Here is a 10,000-nt window from a genome sequence, read left to right on the forward strand (position 1 = left end):
TTTGGGGGGTGAATTTTATTCATATATTTTATGCTGCATTTTTGTGTAGTATATGCCAGGCCCTATTCCGTATCGGAGTGTCTTCCAAATATAATAGACTAAAGAGGGCGAGTGCGAGCATCCTCCCGGAGTGAGGAGCTTAGGTGAGGAGTAATGTCCTAATTCTTGTATACAAAATATGTGTTTTATACAGTGAGATTAAAGACCTTTTTAAGAGTACTATGACTGTCACAAATTTTAGGGTGCGATCACAGAATTTTGTTATACGTGACGTATACCTAATCTCGTAAGGCGATGTGTTGAGACCCTACTCGTGACTATATCTCCATCACAATGGAGAATCCCAAAAAACCAAACAATACAGCATATTAGTAGAGCAACATTGCCTCTTACTTGCCGAGGGTTAAGCACTACCATTCGAGCAATGGTTATACAAGGTACTCACCTGAGAGTATCGGCTGTGTACAAGTGAATTCAGAAAACATTTTGTGATAAAAAAAAAAAAAAACAAGATGTGATGGGTCATTATTCGTGGATATGGGACACACACACAAACAAACATATATATATATATATATATATATATATATATATATATATATATATATATATATATATATATATATATATATATATATATATATATATATATATATATATATATATATATATATATATATAATAGTTAAAATAGTTAATATTACATGTTTAAAACACATGACGTAATATGTCATTTTGGATGAAGGTGCTAGCCGTGGGACTTGCTGTAGTCATTCAAATCATAAACAGGACGCACAATGCAGCCTCAACAATGTGACATTTTTCTTAAGCGTCAACACCATGCATCAGCGTGTGAAAGTTTGTGACGTCACCGGATGCAGGTGTCTTCAGGGATTGTGACAAAACTGATATATAAACTAAGTATACGATATCTGTGATATCGATAATTTAGTCAGTTCATATGTATACTTCACCAGAATTGGTCATCTGACCAACCCAGCTCCCTCCAGTGATGGAGATGTTTAACTCTGTTGTTTTTAACTAATAAATACTTTTAAAGCTAATAAGATGTACTTCGTTACCCAGCTATACACATCTTAAACAACACATATTCAATGTGTGCTTATAAAAGTAGCACACTAATAAATGGTGGCAGCGGTTAAACTCTAAGAATTAGAGAAAGATCTTCAAGACTTCAAAATAAAAGCTGTAAAACCAGAGAAAGATCTTCAAGACTTCAAAATAAAAGCTGTAAAACCAGAGAAAGATCTTCAAGAACTCAACATTATCTACATGAATCTACAATTTTGACTAAGTATTATAGTCCATCGGAATGGTTAACAATAACGAATGTTATGAATACAAACTGAATCTTCCATCAACATCCTAGGAAACCCAAGGACTGGCGTTCAACAATTGCAAAACATACCCAGGAAGCACTACATTCAACAAGAAACTCGAACGATACATCCCTAACAAAACATCAAGAGAGAGAGAGAGGACGTGTCGACATCACACAGACCCATATATAAGCTAAGTACAAATTTTTGAATTCATTCCAGTTTGGGCAGTGAAGTGTTGTTATCACGAGTCATTAGTCGATTATTACTGGGGTGAGTGAATTGCTAATCTTTTGTTTCCGTTCATTAAAGGAAACTGTGTTCAACTCCGAATTCTCATCTAGAATTTTTCTCTCTTTGTGCTAATTCCTTTTTCTTTCAGAAATTCTCGGGAAATGTTTTGGGATTAGTAACATTGTTTGGGGAATTTTGTTATACATATGCGTTTACGCAGTGGACGTCTGTACTCATATAGATATTTTGATAGAATTGCAAGGGGTCGAAGAGATAGGAAAAGAAATACAGCAGTCATGACTTCCCCTGTGAGCCCTTCCCCTGGACCTAGTGGTGTAGGCCAGACTAATCCTCCTCCAATTGTGACGCTTGTAAATGCCAGGTCAGCAATCCTTCCTTTTCAGGGTCGGGTCAACGGGTTCTTGCCACAAAATGTGGAGTCATGGATTTCATCCGTCGATGCCCATTTAAATGCCAAACAAATCGTAGACCCTTTTGTACAATTACAAGAAGCTAAAAGTTTTATAGATTTTTCTAAGGGGGATGCGAGTGCATATTTAAGAGGTGTTTCATTTCAAGAAGCAGTTACCTGGGATGATTTCAAAGTTAGGTTACGTGCAGTCTATGGGGGTGAGGAAGCCTTGTATGTAGTATTAATGTTACGAACTACACTTAATCAAGCCACTATGAATCGGCTCAATGTTATTGAGAGAGCAGCTCTCATAGCTGATAGGCTTAATGAATATCAGGACATTTTAGGTCATTCCACTTGGGTTACTAGCGATAACATCTCCGTGAAAGATTTTTTACGATTAATGTATTTAACTTGCATGACACTTATGTTGCCTGAAGCTTTAGTGCGGTGTTTCGATAAGAAGTTAACGCCTGCAAGTACGGAATTGGATGTCTATAAACAGATAAAGAAACACATGTCCAAGTGTCCAGATCTTGATCCCGTGTTAACTCAAGTTTTTGCAAAGAATGAAACAAAGCCACAAACAGTGAACGTAGTTAGCAGTCAAGTAGCGGGAATGACGTGTTATAACTGCAAACGTCAAGGTCACTTAAGCGCAGACTGCAGAACGAAATTCTGCTCGATTCACAACACTGCAACACATTCATATAGCCAATGTTACTCGCGTAAGACACAACAGAATCCCAGAAATACACAGTCAATTCCACAGTCAGTTCAATATGGAAATAAAAAGAAAAATCCTCATTTTAACAATAAGAAGAAACAACCAAATGTCAATGCAGTTCAGAGTCTAAAACAAACAAACACTTCTTCGAATATCGCTGACCCTGGGTCGTCAAACCAGACCTCGCAAGGTCAGACTAATTTTCAGAATGTGCAGAGCAAAGCAAATACCACATAGTTAACTCTAGAGGGAAGAGAGTGATGTTGGGTCAAGGTCATTCATGTCAACATCAATAGTATTGAATAATCAATTTAATGTTTTATCAGATAATTGTGAGACAATAGATTTTCCTATGAAACACACGGCCGAATTAAGTAAAACAGTGCATGCTCCCGTAGATTTGCAACGAATTCATACAATAATAAGCCAAAATGAGTTACGGCCAACCTTATGTGCTGTAAATTTAGAACACAAATCCTTTACGTTATTTTTTTTACTCTGGTAGTCCACGTAATATCATGGATTTGAAGACACATCATTTGTTGTTTTCGAACTTTCCGATTGAAAAATCCGGAATTAGACTTTTGGGTATAGGAAATAATGAATTAAATGTCATAGGCATAACTCATGTTCAGTTCAGAGTCGGTAAACGCACGTTTGCCGATACATTTGTTGTTGTAAAAAACATTAATATGTATCCAGCTGTAATTATAGGATACCCATCTATGGGAAATCAAAACATTATCTTAGCCCCTGCCAAGCACGGCGTGTATATCAAAGGGAAATTCTATAAGTCTTCTAATACCTTAAAATCAGTTTTGGATAAAAAGGAGACGACAAATGTAACCGTAACGTACGTTGAAGAACCAATAACTTGTCTCACTAATAAAGAAATAATATACGCGACCCAGCAGAATTCTCGTTCACCCGTAATATCATCTTGCACACAATCTATCGAACCAAACGTACCTTTAAATTCAATAGTGCAAATAAAGAAAACATTACCGGGATCTGAAATATTAATCCTTTCTGATACTTTGAAAACTAACGGATTGTCTGTCACACAAGCTATTTATACAGTAGGCTCACATCAACAATGTAATATTGAAGTCTGTAATCATTTAAATAACACTTTAGTAATTCACAAAAATCAACATATCTTGGATGTAGAAGTTTATAAACATCGTATTCTTACCGTTGCTGAAATGAATCACTCTCAATCAGTTGTGGATGAATCCCTTTTGCGATCTATTAAAAATAAAATCAATAAAGACATTCAAGACGAAGAAATTCAGCAGAAAATTTTTGAAATTTTAACTAAATATCATGATGTTTTTTCCACTACGGATGGATCCTTAGGAAAAACAGATGTGATCGAGCATCAAATAAGGTTAAAGGACAAGCAGAAAATAATCTATGTACCCTTGTACAGACTCCCTATGAAATTCCAGAATGAAATAAATGATGAAGTAGGTAAAATGCTAGAAAAAGGAGTCATTAGGAAATCAAACAGCCCTTATAATTTTCCTTTAATAGTTGTACCGAAAAAAGATCGAACATGGCGTATCTGTGTCGACTTTCGTCGTCTAAACGAGGAAACGATCCCTGATCGATTCCCAGTGCCATGTACTGACGATATTTTGTCTTTGTTAGGTCAGAATAAATATTTTACCAGTTTGGACTTACTTAAGGCTTTCACCAGATATCATTAGAAGAAGATAGTATCCCATACACAGCCTTCAGTACAGCCAGGGGACATTATGAATTTTTACGGATGCCTTTTGGTTTACATTGTGCTCCTATAACATTTACAAGAATGATTAACATAGTGTTTGGAGATTTGTTAGGGGATATATTGCATGCCTATATGGATGATCTTGTAATCTTTTCCAACACCTTAGAAGAACATCTACGTAAGTTAGAACTAGTATTACAGAGATTAAGACAACATAACTTAAGGGTAAAGATTAGTAAGTGTGAATTTTTCAAAACAGAATTAATATATTTGGGTTTCATGGTCTCAAGCCAAGGTCTTAAAGTAGTCCATGATAAGGTGTTGGCTATACGTAATTTTCCCATACCTACTAATGTCAAGGGAATACAGCAATTTCTGGGTTGTAGTGGATATTACAGGCGTTTTATACGCAACTATTCAATAATAGCCGCTCCTTTAACTGATCTTACGAAGGGCGTAGATTTCATATGGTCTGAGCAACATTAACAGGCGTTTATTACTTTGAAAGATGAACTGTGTAGTTCTCCTATCTTAAAATTTCCTGACTTCGGTAAGGAATTCTTCATTGCAACAGACGCCTCAGACTTAGGAGTAGGAGGGGTATTGCTTCAGCAATATGATAAACAATTTTTCCCGATAGCTTTCTATTCTCGAAAATTGAGAACTTCCGAAAGTAAGTATGCAGTAATAGACAAGGAAGGGCTAGCTATTGTTAATTTGCTAGTACATTTTAAGTTCATAATTTACGGTTATCCCGTTAAGGTTCTTACTGACCATAAACCACTAACAGAGTTCTTTAAAGGCTTCAACCACAGCCCTAAACGAACTCGGTGGCATTTGATCATTCAAGATTTTGGCGCAAGAATTGGGTATTTACCTGGGAAAGCAAATATCATTGCGGATGCATTATCACGCAACCCCGTGTCATCTTGTACAGAGCCTTTAGCTGAATTAATAGATATATCAACATCCATGCCTATTGTAAAAACAATATCTGAACAAGAAGATTTAGGCTGGAGTGCTGAATTGTTACAGACTGAGCAAAGAAAAGATCAGAAAATAGAAACAATTATGAATACTTTGAAAGGCAATCATAAGGAAAAGGAATATATAAAGTATAAGCAGCAGAATTATATAATCAAAGATAATATTCTGTGAAGGACTGTGACAAGGAAAACCCGCAATACACCACATGTAACTAACGACCAGGTATTAGTACCAATCTCACTTATTTCCACTGTCCTGAATTGGTTGCATTCAAATCCATTACATGGACACCCGGGGTTCTCATTAATGTCATAGAAAGCCAAATCATTGTTTTATTGGCATACGATGCTTACAGATATAAAAAGACTCATAGCTAATTGTCGCACATGTCAGGAAAACAAAGGGCATACGAAAACACTTGTCAGCCTAGGAGCTTATCCTGTGCCCAATCAACCCTTTGAAAGAATACATTTAGATTTGTTAACAGGATTTTATGAGTCAGACAGAGGAAATAAGCACCTCTTAGTAATTATAGATGCTTTAACTCGATATACAGAACTAATAGCGCTTAAAACTAAAACTGCGATTGAATGCGCTAGGAAGTTTTACGAGTGTTACATTTGTAAACATGGAATTCCACACATGATAATCTCAGACTCGGGTGGTGAATTTAATAATCACTTTCTTACCTCATTGTGTGAATTCCTCAGCATAAAGAAAATAAATACCATGATATATCACCCAGAGTCGAATGGGCTAGTGGAAAGAGCAAATAGGAAGATATTAAATATATTAAGAGTAACACTAGGGGGATCAGACCCCAACTGGGATATTGCAATACCGGCGGCACTGAGTACTCTGACTCATTCATATCATATATCAATTAAAATGTCACCGCATGAAGCATTGTATGGTACCCCAGTTAGAACGCCTTTCCATGTATTAACGCCTACAACTAATCTATCAAATCCTTTAAAAGAATATATAAATGCAAGTATAAGTCGATATGATATCCTTTGAAAGAATTTAGAAGAATCACAAATCATAATGAAAAGGAATCATGATAAAACAGCGAAACCAACTAAAACATATACCGTGGGTGATAACGTATATATTCAAATCAATGTACGAAAAGGGCTCAATTATAAACTGACACCTAAGTTTGATGGCCCATTTAACATTTTGGAAACATTAACGGCCAATAGGTTTAGAGTTCAAAACGTATCCCAACCCACGGATGAGAGAATAGTACCATTGGCTCACATAAGAAACTAAAAAGAAAAGAGAGGAAAAGAAGTGAGGGAAAATTTTCTTTTATTTTATGTGATTAAAAGTTTTCTTTTTAATACAGGAGTAATTACATATATTTTCTCGTTACAGGTTTCCAAGATGAATTTTTTGTTGTTGGGAGTGATATTGTTCGTTCAAACATTTTTCTCGTGTGGGATGAGCTCTAAAACTAAAAGTATAAATTTTAAATATGGCACTATATTTGAAAGACAAGAAGACGTTTTTATTACATCAACCAACGTAGTTGTAGAAGTGAATATGCAAGCAATTTTTCTTCAAGAGAATGATGTCACTAGCTTAAGAACCGCCATTTCAAGGTTTTCTGCCTCATTGGATGAGTTGCATAGAAGACATTTTCATTTGACTACAGAGAGTTTGCTTGGATCAACATTAAAAGTTGCAGAGATGCTAACTGATGACTTGAACAATAAGACTGACGAGACAGGATCTTTGGCCTATGACCTTTTGATGTGGACTGTAGGACACGAACATAAAGAAAGACGAAATCCGTATATTTATGCTGCAATAAGCATCTTTGGGTCTGTTGCAAGTTTAGGTTTAGGAATTTCCAATCGTCTTAAAATTAGTAATCAAAATAAGAAAAATGAGTTCTTGACTCATGAAGATGAATTGATTATGTCAGAACTAAGGAATCAGTTAGCTTCGATCAATCAAATTATGGATTTAGTAAATGAACATTCAAATAATATCATTCAGATTATGGAAGTACGGGATTTGTTGGCAACGTTAACGTATTATGATTCAAAGATAGATCACATACATAACAGAATTGTACATTTCATTGTGAAATCCAAGGATTATGTAGAAGCTATCACGTTAGCAAATAAAGGTGTACTGTCGCCCCATTTGTTGCCTATAAATTACTTAAAATTAATTCTGGAGAACGGAAGGGATAAACTAGGCTATGTTCCTTTGTTAGACGAACATAGGTTAGAATTTTATTACAGCCTAATTACAGTAAACGTTGATGATAACAAGATTATGATTACAATTCCCTTTGATTCTTCTGATGCCTGGCAATCTTACAGGATATCACCATTTCCGACTTTCATGACGAATCACTCAAACCCAGTAATATCCAGTTTGACAGGACACGTATTGATTTCCCCAGAAAAGGAAACATATACGGTCATTAAAGACTTAAATCAATTAACTCACTGTTCAGATGCAATGGATAGAAAAATATGTACAGCTGACTCATTTGAATTCCATAAAAACTTAATGGATTCATACGAGTTAGATATAGTGCTAGACGGTGCTCTCTCCCATACAAGTGAAAATTGTCTGGATAAGCTTTATCCCTTTGACAATAATGAGTTCAATTGCAGACTGAACAATGGCTTGTGGATACGATACGACAAGGACGGCTTCAGTGTATCATGCCCTGATGGATCCACGTCCTTCATCCATATCTTCGTCGCAGCAGATGGTTGTATCGAGACTTCCCCTAATTCCATGGTGACTGGTCTACGGACACTCATCAGAGAACGAGCCTACTTCGCGAACTTCACGTGGACCTCTATAATGCCAGCAATCCCTCTCCCGTATAACAGACAGGTTACAAAGCGGTTGATGAAGCTTACCGAAAGGGACCACCTGTCACCGACTTATAAGGAAATCCTTCACCCCATATTACTAGCAGGTCTGGCTTTCACGGTGGTGATATTTATCGCCGTGAACATCCTTGTTTGGCGTAGGTTACGGCACAGCAGGCAGCTACAAAAGAATGTTTCGCCTTGTCCCGACAATACTCCGTATTTAATTCAGTTTAAAGCCGTTTGAAGTGGCCACCTCATTCGCTAAAGGAGTAAATTGTCGGAAAGAGTTTGTAAGAAAAGCTGTTAGTACGCTAGTAATATGTAAGTGAAGAAATTTTCTAATTTTGCATTGTTAAAAATACATTCAAAACAACATTTGAAAAAAAATTTATATATAAATCATTTTTTCTCTCGGCATCTAATAAAAATATATAAGCCGGAATGTTAAAAAGAAAAGAGAAAAAAATATATATATATAACAGAATCTATGGGCATCTAATAAAATATATCAGCCCTATATATAAATATTTATATATATATGTACAAAACCGTGGTACGTGTACGTACCAGGAATTCGTGTTTGTGCACTAAAAAATTGAATTTTTAACAAGGTAACAAATATTTTCATTAGTTACCGTATTATGTTAATCTATGTTTCTGACAAAGGTAACAATTATTCTTTAACAAGTTACCGAATCATATGTAAGTCAGTAGTTTTTTTTTTTTGGTACCATATAATCATTTGCTGGCAATGTACCATATATATGATCTTTATTTTATCATGCATTTTTTTTTGCTTTGGTAATATCTTTTTCATATGCATTATTGTTATCATTTTTTAATGTGCCTATTTGGACATTCGTCTTCGTTTGATTATGGCTAAAGTTAAACAAAGAATAATACATATGTCCAGTCACACCTAGTAAACATGTTTTGGCTTGTTGATAATTTTTTTGTGAAAAAATTAAGATAGCTGGCCGAGCTTATGTAATAGTTAAAATAGTTAATATTACATGTTTAAAACACATGACGTAATATGTCATTTTGGATGAAGGTGCTAGCCGTGGGACTTGCTGTAGTCATTCAAATCATAAACAGGACGCACAATGCAGCCTCAACAATGTGACATTTTTCTTAAGCGTCAACACCATGCATCAGCGTGTGAAAGTTTGTGACGTCACCGGATGCAGGTGTCTTCCGGGATTGTGACAAAACTGATATATAAACTAAGCATACGATATCTGTGATATCGATAATTTAGTCTGTTCATATCTATACTTCACCAGAATTGGTCATCTGACCAACCCAGCTCCCTCCAGTGATGGAGATGTTTAACTCTGTTGTTTTAAACTAATAAATACTTTTATAGCTAATAAGATGTACTTCGTTACCCAGCTATACACATCTTAAACAACACATACTCAATGTGTGCTTATAAAAGTAGCACACTAATATATATATATATATATATATATATATATATATATATATATATATATATATATATATATATATATATATATATATATATATATATATATATATATATATATATGTTTGTGTACCATATACACACACAAACACACACACACACACACACACACATATATATATATATATATATATATATATATATATATATATATATATATATATATATATATATATATATATGTGTGTGTGTGTGTGTGTGTGTGTGTGTGTGTGTCTTATTTA

This window comes from Palaemon carinicauda, chromosome 9, assembly GCF_036898095.1.
Source record: "Palaemon carinicauda isolate YSFRI2023 chromosome 9, ASM3689809v2, whole genome shotgun sequence".
In the NCBI taxonomy this organism is placed as follows: domain Eukaryota; kingdom Metazoa; phylum Arthropoda; class Malacostraca; order Decapoda; family Palaemonidae; genus Palaemon; species Palaemon carinicauda.